Here is a 21,308-nt window from a genome sequence, read left to right as displayed (position 1 = left end):
GAGGGCATTCCTGTCTTGTGCTAGTTTTCAAAGGGAATGCTTCCAGTTTTTGCCCATTCAGTATCATATTGGCTGTGGGTTTGTCATAAATAGCTCTTATTATTTTAAGATACGTACCATCAATACCTAGTTTATTAAGAGTTTTTAGCATGAAGGACTGTTGAATTTTGTCAAAGGCCTTTTCTGCATCTATTGAGATAATCATGTGGTCTTTGTCTTTGGTTCTGTTTATGTGATGAATTACCTTTATTGATTTGCATATGTTAAACCAGCCTTGCATCCCAGGGATGAAGCTGACTTGATCGTAGTGGATAAGCTTTTTGATGTTCTACTGGATTAGGTTTGCCAGTATTTTATTCAGGATTTTTGCATCAATATTCATCAGGGATATTGGCCTAAAATTCTCTTTTTTTGTTGTTGTGTCTCTGCCAGGCTTTGGTATGAGGATGATGCTGGCCTCATAAAATGAGTTAGAGAAGAGTATCTCTTTTTCTGTTGATTGGAATAGTTTCAGAAGGAATGGTACCAGCTCCTCTTTGTACTTCTGGTAGAAATTGGCTGTGAATCCATCTGGTCATGGACTTTTTTTGGTTGGTAGACTATTAATGATTGCCTCAATTTCAGAGCCTGTTATTGGTCTCTGCAGGGATTCAACTTCTTCCTGGTTTAGTCTTGGGAGGATGTATGTGTCCAGGAATTTATCCGTTTCTTCTAGATTTTCTAGGTTATTTGCATAGAGATGTTTATAGTATTCTCTGATGGTAGTTTGTATATCTATGGGATCAGTGGTGATATCCCCTTTATCATTTTTTATTGCATCTATTTAATTCTTCTCTCTTTTCTCCTTTATTAGTCTTGCTAGTGGTCTATATATTTTGTTGATCTTTTCAAAAAACCAGCTCCTGGGTTCATTGATTTTTTGAAGGGTTTTTTGTGTCTCTATCTCCTTCAGTTCCTCTCTGATCATAGTTAATTTTTGCCTTCTGCTAGCTTTGGAATTTGTTTGCTCTTGCTTGTCTAGTTATTTTAATTGTGATGTTAGGGTGTCGATTTTAGATCTTTCCTGCTTTCTCTTGTGGGCATTTAGTGCTATAAATTTCCCTCTACAAATTGCTTTAAATGTGTCCCAGAGATTCTGGTATGTTGTGTCTTTGTTCTCATTGGTTTCAAAGCACATCTTTATTTCTGCCTTCATTTCGTTATGTACCCAGTAGTCATTCAGGAGCAGATTGCTCAGTTTCCATGTAGTCATGTGATTTTGAGTGAATTTCTTAATCCTGAGTTCTAATTTGATTGCACTGTGGTCTGAGAGACAGTTTTTTTTTTTTTTTTTTGGAGTGTAGTTGTTTCAATACCATTCTTGCCAAGCAATATCAAAGTTGTCCATATTCTCCAAGTTTGTCATATTTTTTATAGACAATATTAAAATTTTTGAAGTATGTGTTTAGAAAAAGACTAGTCACACCTCTGGGGATTTAAAAATGAGAAGCCACATAAATTCTCTTCCTTAAAAAACAGCCATTTCAAAAGGTTTTCTTTAATATCATAAAATATTTTCATGGACAATTGAGCTAGCCAACACACATGCACCAATGTGCGTTTTGACAAGAGTACCCCCTACCCCAACTCCCACACCAAAGTGGACATGAGACTGGAGAAAAGAATACAACAGATGGAACAGAGAGAAGAAAAAAAAAATCAGTAAAAAGGGTAGAATATAACTTTGTGCTTGGTTATTTTCCTATGTCACAACAAAATAAGACATTTCGGTGCAAATAGTTAATCTTTCCTCTTTTTTTCCATTTGGTGGAGAAAAAATACTTTTTCTATAATAAAATACATAGTTTTTTGTTTTTTAACATAACTGTTTTTTTCTTTTTTGCAGAAAATAATTTTGTAAACTGTCACTTCCCAGGCAGGGAGGCTGGATACCACGTGGGCCCCAGCTCGCCCGATGGAAGCTGGGAGCTGAAACCAAACCTAGGCAGGAGATGGGTGATGGTGGAGGTGCAAGGCAGGGCATGGCGCATGGGACGAGGGCGGCTCGGCGGGGTGGATTAGAGGTCACTCTCGCCATACGGCACTGTGGGGAAGGACATGTAGTCCAGAGCACCTGGCATGGAATTGGGGCCAGTGTTGGGGGCCATCCGTGCGATGCAGTACTCTGCCTGCTCAGGCGGCAGCTCATGATGCAGCTCGTACACGGTAATGTAGTCCTTGTCCCCAGCCAGGATCTTGAAGGAAGCCATGACTTGGTCTGCTGTATCTGTATTGGCTGTCTTGTGGGACATGAAGTCGATGAAGGCCTGGAATGTCACTACCCCCAGCCAGTTGGGGTCCACAATGCTTATGATGCAGGCAAATTCTGCTTATCCCTGGGGGTCATTGCCAATATCATAACCCGAGCCGATGAGGCAGGCTTTGAACTCCTCGGGACCCAGTGTGCAGAGTGATCCCAGTCAACATGGTTGAAGGAGGCCTGGAACTCATTCATCTGCTCCTGGCTGATGCCCTTAGCATCCCGGGTCAAGATCTGGTTCTCCACCTCATTGATGGTCCTGGCGATGGTGGTGAGCAGCTACTTCCAGCCCACATGGATGTGCTCCATGGTGTAGTTGGTGTGCTTGTTGCCAAAGATGAGTGCCTCCTGGATGAGCTGGTGGTCACCCTCCAGCTGATCCATCTTTGGCTTATAGTTGAGGATGCTCTTCTCATACTGCCGCAGGTAGCTGAGCTGGTCCTCCAGGGTCCCCTGCATGTCAATGGAGATCCTCCCGATCTGAGAGACAGTTGTTTTGTGATTTCTGTTCTTTTACATTTCCTGAGGAGTCTTTACTTCCAACTATATGGTCAGTTTTGGAATAAGTGTGATGTAGTGCTGAGAAGAATGTATATTTTGTTGATTTGGGGTGGAGAGTTCTGTAGATGTCTATTAGGTCTGCTTGGTGCAGAGCTGAGTTGAAGTCCTGGATATCCTTGTTAACCTTCTGTCTTGTTGATCTATCTAACGTTGACAGTGGGGTGTTAAAGTCTCCCATTATTATTGTGTGGGAGTCTAAGTTTCTTTGAAGATTGCTAAGGACTTGCTTTATGAATCTGGGTGCTCCTGTATTGGGTGCACATGTATTTAGGACAGTTAGCTCTTCTTGTTGAATTGATCCCTTTACCATTATGTAATGTCCTTCTTTGTCACTTTTGATCTTTGTTTGTTTAAAATCTGTTTTTTTTCCAGAGACTAGGATTGCAACCCCTGCTTTTCTTTGTTTTCCATTTGTTTGGTAGATCTTCCTCCATCCTTTTATTTTGAGCCTATGTGTGTCTCTGCACGTGGGATGGGTCTCCTGAATACAACACACTGATGGGTCTTGATGCTTTGTCCAGTTTACCAGTCTGTGTCTTTTAATTGGGGGCATTTAGCCCATTTACATTTAAGGTTAATATTGTTATGTTTGAACTTGATCCTGTCATTATGATGTTAGTTGCTTATTTTGCCCATTAGTTGATTCAGTTTCTTCCTAGCATTGACGGTCTTTACAATTTGGCATGTTTTTGCACTAGCTGGTACCAGTTGTTCCTTTCCATGTTTAGTGCTGCCTTTAGGAGCTCTTGTAAGGCAGGCCTGGTGTTGAGAAAATCTCTCAGCGTTTGCTTGTCGGTAAAGGATTTTATTTCTCCTTCACTTATGAAGCTTAGTTTGGATGGATATGAAGTTCTGGATTGAAAAAGTCTTTTTTTTTTTTTTTTCATAAGAGTGTTGAATATTGGCCCCCACTCTCTTCTGGCTTGTAGAGTTTCTACCAAGAGATCTGCTGTTAGTGTGATGGACTTCCCTTTGTGGATAACTAGACCTTTCTCTCTGGCTGCCTTAACATTTTTTCCTTCATTTCAACCTTGATGAATATGACAATTGTGTGTCTTGGGGTTTCTCTTCTCGAGAAGTATCTTTGTGGTGTTCTCTGTATTTCCTGAATTTGAATGTTGGCCTTGCTAGGTTGGGGAAGTTCTCTTGGATAATATCCTGAAAAGTGTTTTCAAACTTAGTTCCATTATCCCTGTCACTTTCAGGTACACCAATCAAACGTAGATTTGGTCTTTTCACATACTCCCATATTTCTTGGAGGCTTTGTTCATTTCTTTTTACTCTTTTTCTCTAAACTTCTCTTCTCGCTTCATTTCATTCATTTGGTCTTCAATAACTGATACCCTTTCTTCCACTTCATCAAATCAGCTACTGAAGCTTATGCATGCATCACGTAGTTCTCGTGCCATGGTTTTCAGCTCCATCAGGTCATTTAAGGTCTTCTCTAGGCTGTTTATTCTAGTTAGCCATTTGTCTAATCTTCTTTCAAGGTTTTTAACTTCCTTGTGATGGGTTCAAATATCCTCATTTAGCTTGGAGAAGTTTGTTATTACTGACCTTCTGAAGCCTACTTCTGTCATCTCGTCAAATTCATTCTCCATCCAGCTTTGTTCTGTTGCTGGCAAGGAGCTGTGATCCTTTGGAGGAGAAGAGGCACTCTGGTTTTTAAAATTTTCAGTTTTTCTGCTCTAGTTTCTCGCCATCTTTGTGGTTTTATCTACCTTTGGTCTTTGATAATGGTGACCTACAGATGGAGTTTTGGTGTGGATGTCCTTTTTGTTCATGTTGATGCTATTCTTTTCTGTTTGTTAGTTTTCCTTCTAACAGTCAATACCCTCAGCTGTAGGTCTGTTGGAGTTTGCTGGAGGTCCACTCCAGACCCTGTTTACCTGGGTATCACCAGCAGAGGCTGTAGAATGGCAAATATTGCAGAAGAGCAAATATTGCTGCCTGATCCTTCCTCTGGAAGCTTCATCTCACAGGGGCACCTGGATGTATGAGGTGTCAGTCAGCCCCTACTGGGCAGTGTCTCCCAGTTAGGCTACACAGGAGTCAGGGAACCACTTCAGGAGGCAGTCTGTCTGTTTTTAGAGCTCAAACTCCATGCTGGAAGAACCACTGCTCTCTTCAGAGCTGTCAGACAGGGACGTTTAAGTCTGCAGAAGTTTCTGTTGCCTTTTGTTCAGCTATACCCTGCCCCTAGAGGTGGAGTCTACAGAGGCAGGCAGGCCTCATTGCACTGCATTGGGATCCACCCAGTTTGAGCTTCCCGGCCACACCTTTTAACTACTCAAGCCTCAGCATTTGCGGATGCCCCTCACCCAGCCAGGCTGGCACCTCACAGTTGGATCTTGCAGTGCTGTGCTAGCAGTGAGAAAGGCTCCGTGAATATGGGACCTGCGAGCAAGGTGCAGGATATAATCTCCTGGTGTGCCGTTTGCTTAGACCTTTTGAAAAGCACAGTATTACGGTGGGAGTGTCCAGATTTTCCAGGTACCATCTGACACGGCTTCCCATGGCTAGGAAAGGGAAATCCCCTGGCCTCTTACACTTCCTGGGTGAGGTGATGCCCTGCCCTGCTTTGGCTCACCCTCCATGGTCTGCACCCACTGTCCAATCTGTCCCAGTGAGATGACCCAGGTACCTCAGTTGGAAATGCAGAAATCACCCATATTCTGCATCGATCATTCTGGGGGCTGCAGACTGGAGCTATTCCTATTCAGCCATCTTGGAATGATTCCCAACTATTTTTTTAGTAAGCTTACAAGTCTTAGGCCATATTTCGTCTACTCACTTTCCCAAACTCTACTGCTGTTTTGTCCTTCATTTTGCTGTAGCCAGTGCCTACCTGCCTGCCTTCTTTCCTTCCTTCTTCCTTTCCTTCTTCCCTTCCTTCTTCCCTCCCCTTCTTCCCTCCCCACCCTTTTCTTCCCTTCCCCTCCCCTTCCCTCCCTTTTTTATCTCTCTCTGCTTCGCTTGTTTTTTGGGACAGGCTCCCTGTCATCCAGGCTGAGTGCAGCCATGGTGCAATCCTGGCTCACTGCAGCCTTAACTTCCTGGATTCAAGTAATCCTGTTGCCTCAGCCTTTCAAGTAGCTGGGACTACCAGTGTGCCACTGAACCCAATTAATTCTTAATTTTTTATTTATTTATTTTTTTGTAGAAACAGGATCTCACTATGTTGGGCAAGCTGGTCCTTAGCTCTTGCTGTGCCTCTTTTCTGTGTGCAAACACAATGTATTATTTCTCCTTTCAACCTTTTCCCTAAAGGCTCCTCCCTCCTATAACTGGTTTCTTCTCCTCATTCACATTTCAGAATGGAGGTCGATTCCTCCAAGGTCTCTTTTATCAATTTTAAAGGGAATTTAAGGCCTTAATCTTGGTTTCTCTCCATTCTCTATCTTTCACAACACTTTTTGTAATCAATAATCTTCTTGTTTAATGATAAGGGAACTCATTTATGCTCTGTTAATCTCAGTAGAATTTAAAGGCAATCAACACTTACTTATTGCTGTTTGCTCAGCTGTGGGCACAAAGAAAATGTTCAACTCATATTTGCTGAAAAAAACATATTTACATGATATTATTCAAGCCTACCATATGTACGTTTGTGATGGGATAGCAAGCTTGCCATATTTACATTTGGGGTGGGATAAGAGAGCTTTAGGTGCCTGGTAGTGTGGTGCTGCCATAGTCTCTTCACTGATAGTCTCACACACTTACTCAAAAAAATATAGAGCCTTTTCACAAGATGATGAAGAAAGAAGCTCCTGAAGCCTCCTAAAGCCAAAGTGAAAGCAAAGGCTTTGAAGCTCAAGAAGGCAGTGCTGAAAGGAGTCCACAGCCACAAAAATAAAGAGGATCTGCACATCACCTACCTTCCAGTGGCCCAAGATACTGAAGCTCCAGAGGCAGCTCAAATATCCTTGGAACATCATCCCCAAGAGAAAGAGACTTGACCACTATGTCGTTATCAAGTTGCTACTGACCACTGAATCAATAAAGAATATAAAAATCAATAAAGAAAATAAAAGATAATGCACTTGTATTCATTGTGGATTTTAAGTCCAAAAAGCACCAGATTAAGCAGGCTGTGAAGAAGCTCTATGACACTGATGTGGCCAAGGTCAACACCCTGTTTGGGCCAGAAGGACAGAAGGAGGCATATGTTTGACTGACTCTTGATTACAATGCTTTGGATATTGCCAACACAATTGGAATCATTTGTATTGAATACAGCTGGCTAATTCTAAATACATATATATATATCTTTTCACCAGAAAACTAAAACATAAATAGGAGAACTGTTGGCCATATATTTGTCTTTCAAATGACACTTTCAACTTGGTCATGCTTGATTAGACAAAGGTATGTAATCAGGCTGGGCTAAACAGTTTATTTCTTTTGAGAATTTGCAGTGAGACAGAAATGTGATGTTAGAACCTGAGACACATTAATAATGACACTTCAGATTTAAGGATTACAATACCCTATTGCTAATGTAATGGTGGCTTACTTCATTTTTGAAGTCTTTCTATTTTCATTTTTCTTGAGTTTTTTTCCCACTCTCTTTAATATGTTTCAATAAAATTTATTTTTTTCTGAAAGTTGTGTTGAAGTGGGTTTATGTTGCTTTAAAATAAGAAAGTCCTACAAAAAACAAAAAGCAATTAGAAAACCTATAAAATTTCTATTTAAGTATTTATATGAAGAAGGTTTGAAGATAAAATAGATTCACTCGCTAGTGCAAAGAGGCTAAGATATCTTAATATTCATAAATATTCAATATTGCTTTGAATATATCAAGTTATGCGGGAATATAATTATCAAAGGAAGTAAGCTAAATGGATTTACAAATGTATCTGTACTACATTTAGAAGTATTCTAGGTTAATTCTTTTAGTTTGATGGTACTTACTTTTTGGAATTTTGTATTAATCGTTTAAAAATGCTGCCAATGCTATTTCATTTGAGAGTTGTTGCTAAGGAATATGGGAATCTAAAAATATGGACAGACTGAAGAAAATTAGATTAACTTGTACAAATACACGTTAATATGTCTGGGGCATTATAATGTGAAACAGATTACATGAGAGGGAATTGTTTGGAAAACAGTAATGCCAAAAAATTTCCCTCAAGGATGATATGTAATAGGATCTTTTATATACAAACACATTATAATATTGTACCAACTACATCCATTAGTTGGAAGAATAGCAAGAGAAATCATATCATGGAGTACAAAGCTATGGGTCACTTTTATGAAATGAGCAAGTAAATGTAAGTGATAATGAGAATGTTACTTATTTGAATTTATATGGCATATCCATCTGAATTGACTATATAACTACATAGTAATATATATTGTCTTATCTTTATTATAAAATTGTGATTAATATAGTTGATAAGTAGGGAAACTGAGTCATAAAGTAAAAGCTCAAATGTCACCTTGATGTACTGAGGAAGTTCTCTTAACTATATTGCCCCCAATGACAATAGAGCCAATGCCTCCAAATGATAAAGGCACAATGGAAACAAAAAGATAATTAATAATAACAAAATCACATAATCACCATTTATTGGTCCATTATATATAATCAAGAATTTCAGTAAAAAATATAATCTAAATTGTACCTTACCTGAGGTTTACCTTACATGAATGAGCCCTTTCTTACTTCCATAGAATATTTAAGAATACTTATTAGAATAAAAAAAACACATAATACAAATAAAATATTAAGATGGCTTAAATATAGTAGATCAGATTGAATAGTGGAAACAAGGATAAAATTGCATTAAGTTACTGAAGTAGTAAGAGAAAACTTGTAATAAGGAAATCTTTACCAGTAGAAACCTGATGTGTAGAGATATGAGTGTATATGAACCATGAATCTAATTTATAAATGGTGGGTAGGAGAAATTAATTTATTTTAAATAATTGGAAATGTTCTTTCTTCTTGAACAGTAGCAGTTTGAATGTGAGCTACAAAATTTGCTTGTTAAATATGACTAACAATTTAGTGCTTTGCAGCTACAAACATTAGGAAGCATTTCTGAAGTGTAGACAGACACTAACATGTAGTTCTTTGTTTCTCATCCCATGATATAGGATATGACTATTTCCATGTCTGTTACCCATTTATGAGCCCAGGTATCTTGTTTTCTCTAGTATCTTAGAGAAAATGTCTTGGCACAGAATAGCCTCCAATAACTGCTGTTATCACAAATAAACATCACTTTGTTCCTTCTTATCTAATTTTATGTTACCATATATATTGATTCTTTAGTATTATTTTTTCAATTAATTCGAAGTTTACAGAGATATTTTTCACCAAAAGTATAACACTAACAGTATTTCCTTTATATATATATATATATAAAATTTAAAAAATGGACTGAGGAATTTAAATTATATATATATATTTATTATATATTTAAATATATATTATTTAAATTAAATTTAAATTTTATATATATATATAATTTAAATTCCTCAGTCCATTTTTTAAATTTATTTTGTTGCTGGACTCAAGTTCTCATTTATTTTGTTTTCATAACTGATAGTATGAAACAATGAGGTGATACTTCCCAAATCAGGTTACTGACCCATTCTCTTTAAATCTTATCATAGTAAGGTAAAAGACAGAGGAAGTGACAGATAAGGAGAAATGATATAACTGGTTTTCTTAAGCATATGAAATTTATTGTTCCTTTTCTTGCATATGACTTTCTGTGAATGTTTCCACAGATTTTTAGATTCGAACTTACTCTTTATTTATATTTTACATTTTTTACATTTTAGCAATAATGACCTTTAATTAAGAGAAAAAAATTCCATGAAATTTTTAAACAAATAAAAATAGTCATGTAGAAGTATAGAGTATTACATTTTTTAAGGGTCTCACTTTAGGAATTGGCTGTGGGTAACATGACTGTGAAATCTATCATCCAAAGAGGGATGATTTTGAGAGTAAAAGATGTTATAAATTTTGTAATTTTAAACCTCAGTAGTTCTACTGGGGAAATGGAAATATTTGGTCACTCTTGCTTTAGGGGATGGCCTTGACTTTGCAAGCTGAGAGGACTCAGAGATTGATTTAAAAGGCAGTGATATATTTAGGCTCTTTGTTCCACCCAAATCTCATCTTGGATTGTAATCCCCATAACCTCCATGATTCTCACATATCAAGGGAGAGACAAAATGGAGGTAGTTGAATTATGGGGGTGGTTTCCCTCTTTGCTCAGCAATTCTCCTCCCTGCTGCCAGGTGAAGAAGATACTTTGCTTCCCTTTTGACTTCCACCATGTTTGTAAGTTTCCTGAAGCCTCCTGAGCCATGATGAATTGTGTCAACTAACCCCCAACTTTTTTAAGAAAATAAACTACCCAGTCTTGGGCAATTCTTTATAGCAGTATGAAAACAGACCAATATGGTAAATTGCTACAAAGATACCCAAAAATGTGGAAACAACTTTGGAAATGGGTAACAGGCAGAAGTTGGAAGAGTTGGAGGGCTCAGAAGAAGATAGGAAATTGTGGGAAAGTTTGGAACTTCCTAGAGACTTGTCAAATGGCTTTGACCAAAATGCTGATAGTTATGTGGACAATAAAGTCAAGGCTGAAGTGGTCTCAGATGAAGATGAGGAACTTGTTGGGAACTGGAATAAAGGTGACTCTTGCTATGTTTTAACAAAGAGATAGGCAGCATTTTGCCGCTGCCCTAGAGATCTGTGGAACATTGAAGTTGAGAGAAGTGATCTAGGGTATCTGGTGGAAGAAATTTCTAAGCAGCAAACTGTTCAAGAAGCGACTTGGATACTCTTAAAAGAATTCAGTTTTATGCATTCACAAAGATATTGTTTGGAATCAGAACTTATGTTTAAAAAGGAAGCAGAGCTTAAAAGTTCAGAAAATTTGCAGCCTGACTATGCAATAGAAAAGAGGAGAAATTCCTCAATAGAAAAGAGGAGAAATAGAAAAGAGGAGAAATTTTCTGAGGAGAAATTCAAGCTGACTGAAGAAATTTGCATAAGCAATGATGAGCCTGATGTTAATTGCAAAGACAATAGGGAAAGTGTCTCCAGGGAATGTTGGAGGTCTTCACAGCAACCCCTTCCATCATGGAGCTGGAGGCCGAGGAGGAAAAAATGGTTTCATGAGCTGGTCCCAGAGACTTGCTGCTTTGTGAAGTCTCAGGACTGCACTGTGTCCCAGTCATGGCTAAAGGGGGCCAAAGTGCAGCCTAGGCCCTTGCTTCAGAGAGTGCAAGCACCAAGCCTTGGTGGTTTCCACATGGTGTTGCACGTGCAGGTGCAGAAAAGTCAAGAATTGAGGTTTGGCAACCTCCACCTGGATTTCAGAGGATATTTGGAAATGCCTAGATGTCCAGGCAGAAGTTTGATACAGGAGTGGAGTCCTCATGAAGAACTTCTGCTAGGGTAATGCAGAAGGGAAATGTGGGATCTGATTTCCCATACAGAGGCCCGGCTGGAGTATGGCCTAGTGGAACAGTGGAAAGAAGACCAGGCCACCATCCTCCAGATCCCATAATAGTAGATCCATCGACAGCTTGCGCTGTTAACCTGGAAAAGCTGCAATGGGAGCCCATGAAAGCAGCTGAGAAGTGGGCTGTACCCTGCAAAGCCACAGGAGTGGAGATGCCCAAGGCCATGGGACACCACCTATGGCATCAGTGTGACCTGCATGTGTGACATGGAGACAAAGAAGATCATTTTTGAGCTTTAAGATTTGACTGCCTTACTGGAGTTCAGACTGGCATGGGGGTTGTAGCCCCTGTGTTTTGGCCAATTTCCCCCATTTGGCATAGATGTATTTACTAAATACCTTTTTCCCCCGTTGTATTTAGGAAGCAACTAACTTGCTTTTAATTTTAAAGGATCATAGGTAGAAGGGACTTGCCTTGTCTCAGATGAGTTGGGACTTGGACTTTTGGGTTAATGCTGGAATGAATTAAGTCTTTGGGGGATTGCTGGGAAGGTTTGATATGATGATTGGTTTTGAAATACAAAAGGAACATGAGATTTGGGAGGCACCAAGGGTGGAATAATATGGTTAGACTTTGTGTCTCCACTCAAATCTCATCTTGAATTGTAATCCCTGTAATCCCCATAATCCTCATGTATCAAGGGAGAGACCAGGTGGAGGCAACTAAATTATGGGGGTGGTTTCCCCATGCTGTTCTTGTGATTGATAGTGAGTGAGTTCTTACCAGATCTGATGATTTTATAAAGGACTCTTCCCCCTTTGCTCACCACTTCTCCTTCCTGCCACCTTGTGAAGAAGATGCCTTGCTACCCCTTAACCTTCCGCCATGATTGTAAGGTTCCTGAGGCCTCCTCAGCAATGTTAACCTGTGAGTCAACGAAACCTTTTTTTAAAATAAATTACTCAGTTTCAGGTAGTTCTTTATAGCAGTATGAAAACAAACTAATACAGGCAGTTATTTAAGATGCATTTTGAAAAGATGAGTAGTGATGAGTTAGACAGATTTAAGGTTGAAAAGTGTGGTGAGAAAGAAAGAATCCAAGGCATGATCATGTTTGTTGCTTGTTCACAAGACACAGAATAATGACTGTTGCATAGTAGGTAGTTAATTGTTGGAAAAAAAATGAAGAAATGCTATGATATTATGAAGCAATTCAATCTTTTGGCTATTTAAAAGAAATGAAAGTAGGGACAAAAATAGATAGGTATTTGTACACTGATGCTCACAGTAGCAGTATTCACAACAGCCAAAAGGCAGAAGATATCAAAATATTATGGATTGAATGTCTTGATCTCTTCAAATTTCATATGTTGGATGCCTAATCCTCAGTGTGGCTGTATTTAGAGATGAAATCTTTAAGTGAGTAATTAAAATTAAATGAAATAATAAGGGTAAAACCCTGATCTCATAAGAAACACAAAAGAGCTTGTTTTTTTGTTTTTTGTTTTTGTTTTTCTCTCTATGCATTCCAAAAAGAGACCAAGGAAGGGCACAACAAGAAAGCAACTGTCTACAAGCCAGGAAGAGTGCTATCCCTAGAAACCAAACTGACCAGAATCTTCTTTTCTCCAGAATCATAAGAAAATAAATGTATGTTTTTTAAGCCACTCAGTCTATGTTTTGTTTTGGCAGTACCAGCTGACTAATAAATTTTGGTATTGTAAAATGGGGTGCTGCTGTAACAATTACCTAAAATTGTGGAGGTGATTTTAAACTGAGTAAAGAGTAGAGGCTCAAAGTGTTTTCAGGTGCTAGAAAAAGCCTACCTTCCCACATAGGGACTATTGGTAGAAATATGGATGTTAAAGTCAGTTCTGGAAAGAGCCCATGAAGAAAAGAAGAAAACTATTGAAAAAGCTTCTATTGTCTTAAAGAATACATATATTATCATGAACAGAATATTGATAGAAATGCCAGAAATCATTCAGGTGAAATCTCACATGGAAAATGGGGAATACATTATTGGAAAATTTTTCTTTTTTGAGATAAGGTTTTGCTCTGTCACACAGATTGGAGTGCAGTGACATGATCATAGCTCATTGCAGCCTCCAACTCCTGGGCTCAAGCAACCTTCCTGTCAGGTTCCTAGGAAGTAGCTAGGACTACAGGAGCATGCCAGTAAGCCCGGCTAATTGATTATTGAGGAATTGAGGAAAGAATATATTTGCTATAAACTGTTAAAAAAAAATAAGGCTGATTTGTGTTCTAGGTTTTTTGGAAGGTAGAATTTGTGAGCAATGAAATTATATATTTAACTGAGGATATTTCTAAGCACAGTGTTGAAGGAGTAACTTGCTTTCTTTTTACAGCTTATAGCAAAATGTGAGAGTAGAGAAATAAATAGAAAGAATTGTTAAGCAAAAATGAACCAGAACTCATACATATAGAAAATTTTCAGCCTATCCATCTTATAAAATATGGAGTAAGTGTGTTCTGAAGAGAACACTAAGCATGTGGCTGGACAACCATTCGATAAAATATGATAGGTATGACTCACAGATGTGATCAGTCACCTCAGCAGACGTCAGGGATTATACCAGCAAATACACTGCTAGTTTGAACTAAATAGTACAGAGAAAGCACGGTGGAATAAAGGCTGTTAGACTTCTGAGATTCCATACAATGGGACAATAGAGCTATTTGCCTGTGAACATGCTTGAGGGATACTTCAAGAAAGGGGCAGAATGGCCCACAAGTCAATTCAGAGATCATCAGAGCTGCCACTCCCATCAAAGGCTCAGAAGACAAGGCTGCTTTCTCCCCAGTTTCATAGGATGGGATCCCCCTCTCAGTTAAAGCTGGGCAGACAGCTATGGGGGAAGGGTAGCCCCACCAAGCCAAAGGGATAGGGACTTCTTGAAGAGCTATAGGGTTGATGATGCCAACTCAATGGGGCTGAAGGGCAAATCATCAAACCAAAGAAGGTTATTCTTTTCCCTTAAGATTAATGGCATTTGTCTTGCTAGGGTTTGGACTTGCTTGGGACATATCACCCCTATCTTCCTCTCAATTTCTCCCTTTTGGATTGGGAATGTTTATTCTATGCCCAACTCACTATTGTATTTTTGAAGCATAAAACTTATCTGATTTTACAGGTTCACAGCTGGATAATTTTTGCCACGGGATGAATTATGCCTTGAGTCTCACCCATTATTTGATTAAAATATTTATATGAGACTTTAACAAAAGAAGATATACAACCAACCAACAAATATATGAAAAAAATCTTAAACATCATTGATTATCATGGAAATGGAAATGAAAACTACAATTAGATATCACTGTACCCCTATAAAAATGGCCGTAATTAAAAATTAAAAAATAATAGGGGATAGAATGCATGTGGTGAAAAGGGAACACTTTTACACTGCTGGTGGGAATGTAAACTAGCACAACCACTATGGAAAATGTATGGAGATTCCTTAAAGAACTAAAAGTAGAACTATCTTTCATTGGATTCAGCAATCCCACTACTGAGTATCTACCCAAAGGAAAATAAGTCATTATATGAAAAAGGCACATCACATGTTTATAGCAGCACAATTTGCAATTGCGAATATATGGAACCAACCATATATTTGCAATTATTTATGATGGGCATATATAAGTGCCCATCAACCAATGAATGAATAAAGACAATGTGGCATATATACACCATGGAATAACTACTCTGCTATAAAAGAATAAAATAATGTCTTTTGAAGCAACTTGGATGGAGCTGGAGACCATTATTCTAAGTGAAGTAATTCAGGAATGAAAATTAAATATTGTATGTTCTCACTTATAACTGGGAGCTAAGCTATGAGGATGCAAAGACATAAGAATGATATAATGAACTTTAGGAACATGGGGGAATTTTGGGAGGGGAGTGAGGGACAAAAGACATACATATTGTACATATTGGGTACAGTGTATACTGCCCAGGTGATGGGTGCACCAAAATCTTGGAAATTACCACTAAAGAACTTATCCATGAAACCAAAGACCACCTGTACCCCTAAAACTAGTGAAATAAAACTTTTTTAAAAAAGAATATTTACATAAGACTTTGGACTTTAGAGTTTAGAGTTGATGCCAGGTTGAGTTAAAACTTTTGAGGCTTTTGGGATGTATCTTGCATGTTAAAAGAGCATGAATTTTTTGGTGGAGGCAGTGACAGAATTGTGTCCCTCCAAAATTCACATATTAAAGCCTTAATCCTCAATGTGACTATATTTGAGATAGGGTCCTTATGAAGTAATTAAGGTTAAGTGGGATCATGAAGCTGGGTCTCTAATCATGGAAGATTGGTCACTTCACGTGAAAAGGGAGATAGAAAGAGGCAGAGAGAGGTCTCAGAAAGAAAAGGTTATGTGAGAATACTGTGAAATAGTAGCTGCCTTCAAACCAAGAGTACAGGCCTCGGACTGAAACCTATCTCACTGGTACCTTGATCTTGGACTTCCAGCCTCCACAAACCGTGAGAAAATAAACTTTTAGTGTTAACATTAGCCTGTGTATGGTATTTTGTTATGGCAGCCTAAATAGTCTAGGATACCACTTAATATATAGTTATCTTTAACCTAACATATTTTTATTGCAGTTTTATTTGTATTTTATATTCAATAAGTAATTGCTAGAACCTATTATAGGACAAATGCTCTACCTATGCCCTCTAAGTGTTTTTTCTGCTGCTTTCATTACTCATTCTTGGTATTTTTCTGCCTCTTTAATCATTCTGCCTCAGGCAAAGGACAGTCATTTTTCTGACTTGTAAATTTAGGAAAAATAAACTGGGCATGTTCAATTCAGCTTCTACCTTTTTCTCTTTGGGAACAAATTGCTGGTAAGAGTACTTCCTCTCTACTCCACTTTGCTGTCAGTCAGATCTGGACAGGTTCCTGTGCCCTACAGAGTGGTGGGACTTGCCCCAATCTAGTATGCTTAAGTTGGGATAGCTGCCTGTTTATAGGGTTCAGTTACCAGGACATTGACTCTAACACAGTCTTAGAGCCTCCAACATAGTATATTTCAATAATAAAGACTTGTCGCAGGTGATTAAACTGCTATTCAATATCTGAAATTTAAAAAAGAAAATTTAAATATATTGCTTGGTATACTAAGGAAAAGATATATTAGCCAGGCACAGCTCCAAGGCAGAGCAGAGTACTGATGTTACAAGTGTTTGGGGTGGCATGAAGTACTAACCTGCTAGGATTAGTGGATTTTGAAAAGCTTATAGGTTTGATGCCATTTTTTGGAGGGGTTACTCAGGTGAGACTGTTGTGGATAGGCTGGCAGTCACAGATGTATATTTGTAGAGGGTGCTTTCCTGACTGGCGGATTTTCAGAAGGGAGTGTCTAATACTGACTGTTTGGTTGCAAAACCTAGTTGACATGATTATTCACAGAAATATCAAAATGGTATAAAACTTTTGATGAAACTGTTCTTGGCTATTTGTTGACATGGCTACAGAACAGTCTCTTTTTTTATTTTTTTAACTTGTGAAAACTTTTTAAAAAAATTAACCTGGTAACATTTTAATCTTTCTTCTACTTTTATTCATTCTTGTATTTTTAAATTTGTTCAGAACTTAGTTCAGAAAAAGGGAGATTATTTATTGGGCTCCCATAAACCACTAGCAAACCCCAGTAATGCATTTTAAATGTTTTCTAAGTCACAGAATGGTGAAGGCCATAGAAAATTTTAGTACTATGGTTATAAAAAGAACTTTTCCTAAACGAAGTGTCTTTTGAAAATAGACTTTTAGATGGAAATTAATCACTAGGCTTTTTCAGCTCTTTGTAATTTCCCACAGCTTTTTCTTGGTCTCTTGATGATGCTTTCCATCTTTTCTTCTTACTCCATCAGCCTGAGCAAAGTTAAATTGTGTCAATAGCTTTCTCAAGGTTTCAATTTTTTTTCTCCCTCTTTCATATTCTTTTTATTTTGCTTGTGGCAAAATCATTTTCTTCATTGGGAATATAGATGTTTTTAGCAAAAAATAATCTTACAGTTTGCTTTGTTGCCTAGAAGCGTCAATGTTTTTCTTCCTTCTTTTTGATTCTTTTCATTGTTTTAACTCAGTATTCAATTTTTTCCAGTTTTCTAGCTTGTTGTTTTCACTTTTATAGCCAAAAATGTTTGCTTATATAACAAGTTTGAGAGCCTTAATTCCAAATCCAGCATTTCAGTGACTCCTCATTTCTCAGCTTATGATGTGTATCGTTTTTATATTTTCAAGCTCATTCTCACTTTTATACTCCTCATACCCAAGATTGGAGACACATTTTTAAATTTACAGTTTCTCCCACCTGGAAATTGCCCAACACTCACCCAGGAGCCATTGGTGTTGTTTATTTCATCATGTAAGTGTCATCTCATAGTTCTAAAATCAACTCAAGACTCACTACCACCTTCTATCTTTCTTGAGGCTTCCCTAATCCTTAACCCCTATCTCCAAGTAATAAAGTGAAACTGTATAGTAATTAAGATGTAGACTCTGGCTTTGTCACATGAGATCTATATGACACTTGGGATAATTGCTTAACATCTTTGTGATTCAGTTTCCTAAGTGTTTCACCAGGAATATATCCTAAGAGTATCTTCCTTATAGGGTTGCTACAAGTATTATTTGCATAAATATAAATTTAGGACAGTGCATAGGTCAAAATAGTGCTTGACAAATGTTAAGCATTTGTTTAAAATGTTCCCACAGCAAGTTGCACATAATTTATTGCAATTTCTATATTTTAGTATATTAAAACATGTATTGTTGATGTTTCTCAATGTCAATTTCCTTAAATGTTAATCTCCTTGGATGTCAGAGAACCTGTTATGTTTTTGTATCATCTGCACCAAGAATGTGGCTTCACATGTAGACAGGTTCAGGGCAAGTTTATGGATATGATAAATACATACATATAAAATAAATCAATTTTAATACATATTGTAATTCAAACCAATGCAATTCAACAAATAGTTGTGAATGTCTGTTCATACAAGGCCCTTAGACCATAGGCTAAGGTCAACAATGAAAAATTTATGTATCTACTTTTAGGAAACTCACAATTTAGTGGATAAAACAGATACATAATTATTAAAAACATAAAAGTGAATGTTCAGTGCTTTTACTATAGAAACCTAGATACATGTAGAGGAAGAGAATTAGTATATAAGATAATAAAAAACATAGAGAAGTTGACATTTCTCTGCGAAACTGGAAAATAAGCCATTCTTTAACTGTTGTTAGAGAATTTACTGGGTACTAGGAAGCTGGTAATTCCAGGGTAAAAGTAAAATGTAAGTAAATACATGGATGCATTAAATTATATATTATGTGCTAGCAGTGCCAAATTAACTCTGCAATGGGCGTATCAGCATACCCACAGATCACAAGATCCAAAGAAAATCATAATCATATATTTAAGTCAAATGTATGGGATGAGAAGTTGCTATTTTGACCCACATTACATTAGAAATATCAAGACAACATTAACTGAGAATAATTTCCGAATTAAAAACAAAACAAAAACAGATGTCAGAATTCTTTTTTTTCTTTTTTTTTCTAAGATAGACTTTCCCTCTTGTTTCCCAGGCTGGAGTGCAATGGCGCGATCTCAGCTCGTTGCAACCTCTGCCTCCTGAATTCAACCAATTCTCCTGCCTCAGCCTCCTGAGTAGCTGAGATTACAGACATGCACCATCACGCCCGGCTAATTTTGTATTTTTAGTAGAGATAGGGTTTCTCCGTGTTGGTCAGGCTGGTCTTGAACTCCTGACCTCAGGTGATCCGCTCACCTCAGCCTCCCAAAGTGCTGGGATTACAGCCGTGAGTCGCTGAGCCAGGCCCAGATGGCCTGTAGTCTTGTAAATTATCTGAAGGTTTTGCAATACGGTCAACATACTTGCAAAACAATTACTAAGAGCTGACTAATGCCTATTCTATCCAACTGGCCCAAGACAGCCCTCCAGCTCGCCAGCGTTAGGTCACCTCTTCCTCCCTTTTCTCCTTGACATTAGGAGGAGTTTTACAAGTTAGTTCATCAGCATGCTTGCAGAGTTACTTGCTTTTACATCAGCATGCTTTGCTCTTCTACTTAACTTTTTCTGTTCTTGAAGATAGTTGAAATTATAGCTGTGGTACAGTATAATCAATGAAAAAAGAATTTCAGAGGTCTATTAAGGACTATGAATTCTTTTCTTTACCTCTCTTATGCCTTTCAAAATATTAGAAATACTATGGTTCTTTAATATAACTACACTATTTCTTAATTACATGTATAAGTAATTGCATTAATTTTAAAATAATATTTTAATTCCTTTTTAGAATTAAAAATATAATGCTATTTTACATTTCCTATGAACTTTATAATTTTAATAGTTATTCCCAAAATATTACATTTTGTGATATTCATAATTTCTAATTGACAAATTTTATTTAATCTATTTCCAATGATAGAACTAACTAAAAGGAATGATGACACAAACTCCTTTACAAAGTTCTCCTGTATTAAAATTTAATAATAATGAGATGGCAGTCAAAAAAAGAATTAAAAATATATTTGAAGCAATAAAGTAATTTATTTATTTAATAGACATTCTAAAGAGAAAGCATTGATTGATAACATTTATACTTATCTAAATACCATAATTATAGAAAATATATACATAATTTAGTCTCACTTTTTCCTCAAAGTTCAAACAAATTTATAGAAGTATTGTAACTTACCTCATATGGAGTTTATTTTTTCTTAACAGCTTCACCTCCATTGTCTGACTCAATAAAACAAATGTACATTTTACTTTCCTGTTGTATAAAAAATGATGTTTAAATACAGAAATGTTAAAAATTTTGTCCAAAAAAATAATGAACTGTGGCTTCATACTTACACAACATTTCCCTCTTAAATCATAAAGATCTCTATATTTCTAAAATTAATGTATACTTTTACAAATATGTGAACACGATCTTCTTATTAATATATTGAGTATTATAAATAGGTTAATATCTTACTTGACTACTGCTTCATTACAGCTTTCTTCTTTTCAAAACCAGAAGAAAGTAGTTAGTTGTAGATCCTTCCAGACATTTTCCTACATGTTTGTAAACACACGTATGTGGTAATAAAAATAGAGATTTTAAAATAATTAATTTTTTAATTATGTCTTTTAATTATTCTGAAACTTGATTTCTGAAGTGAGGACAGAATGGAATCTCACTGTTTTCATTAAAATTTGCCTAAATATTCTAAGTTTGAACATTTTAAAATTTTCTATTGATTGTGTGTCTGTGTGTGTTTGTGTATTTCTTGGAACAATTTTGTTTATATCATTTATATATATTACTAGTTTGTAAATTTAAAAAATATTCTAATGCTCTTTGTTTTCCTTCTGTGTTATATGTAGTTTCCTACAGTATGTCTCTTGATTTGATCCTTTTCTATGGAGATTTTTGTCCTGTGTGTGTGCGTGTCTGTCTGCCTGCATAATTTGTACTATCAAATATCTAACATGAATTATTTTTGTCTTTTGCTTTTTAAATCTTATTTAGAACATATTGCCTGTCTAAGAACAGAAACATAATCTGTTAAACGAATTCCTATTGTTTTTATAGTTTGGTTTTAATAGCTAAAATTATTATAGTTTAGGTCTTTATTTCATATTACATGGCATATGAATGGTATAAGTAGGACATCTAAGTATACCTGACTTCTGGTGGAAAACCAAGTGTCCCAATGTCATTAACTTAGTTTAGTCTTTCCTTATTCAGTTCTAGTGAGTTATGTAACAATCCAAAACTTCATCCTTCAATGTGTCTCTGATATATTAATTTGTTCTAATAATTTGTTTTTATTGCTACAAAATTATTATGCTGTTGCAGTTTTGTTAGCTTAAAGTAACTTTAAATTTTTTAAATATATATTTTGTAACCCATTCGTAAATTCTATGGCAAGATTTTAT

At 36.8% G+C, this 21,308-nt stretch overlaps 1 pseudogene; it reads right to left on the bottom strand.

The window, feature by feature from the left end:
* Nucleotides 1–1,343: 1,343 nt before the first annotated feature.
* On the bottom strand, nucleotides 1,344–20,117 carry LOC101008663 (annotated as a pseudogene).
* Between the last annotated feature and the right edge of the window lie 1,191 nt (nucleotides 20,118–21,308).

Source organism: Papio anubis, chromosome 9 (assembly GCF_008728515.1).
Source record: "Papio anubis isolate 15944 chromosome 9, Panubis1.0, whole genome shotgun sequence".
NCBI classification, from domain to species: domain Eukaryota; kingdom Metazoa; phylum Chordata; class Mammalia; order Primates; family Cercopithecidae; genus Papio; species Papio anubis.
Note: the sequence above shows the minus strand (reverse complement) of the source record. Positions and strands in the feature narration are given on the sequence as shown.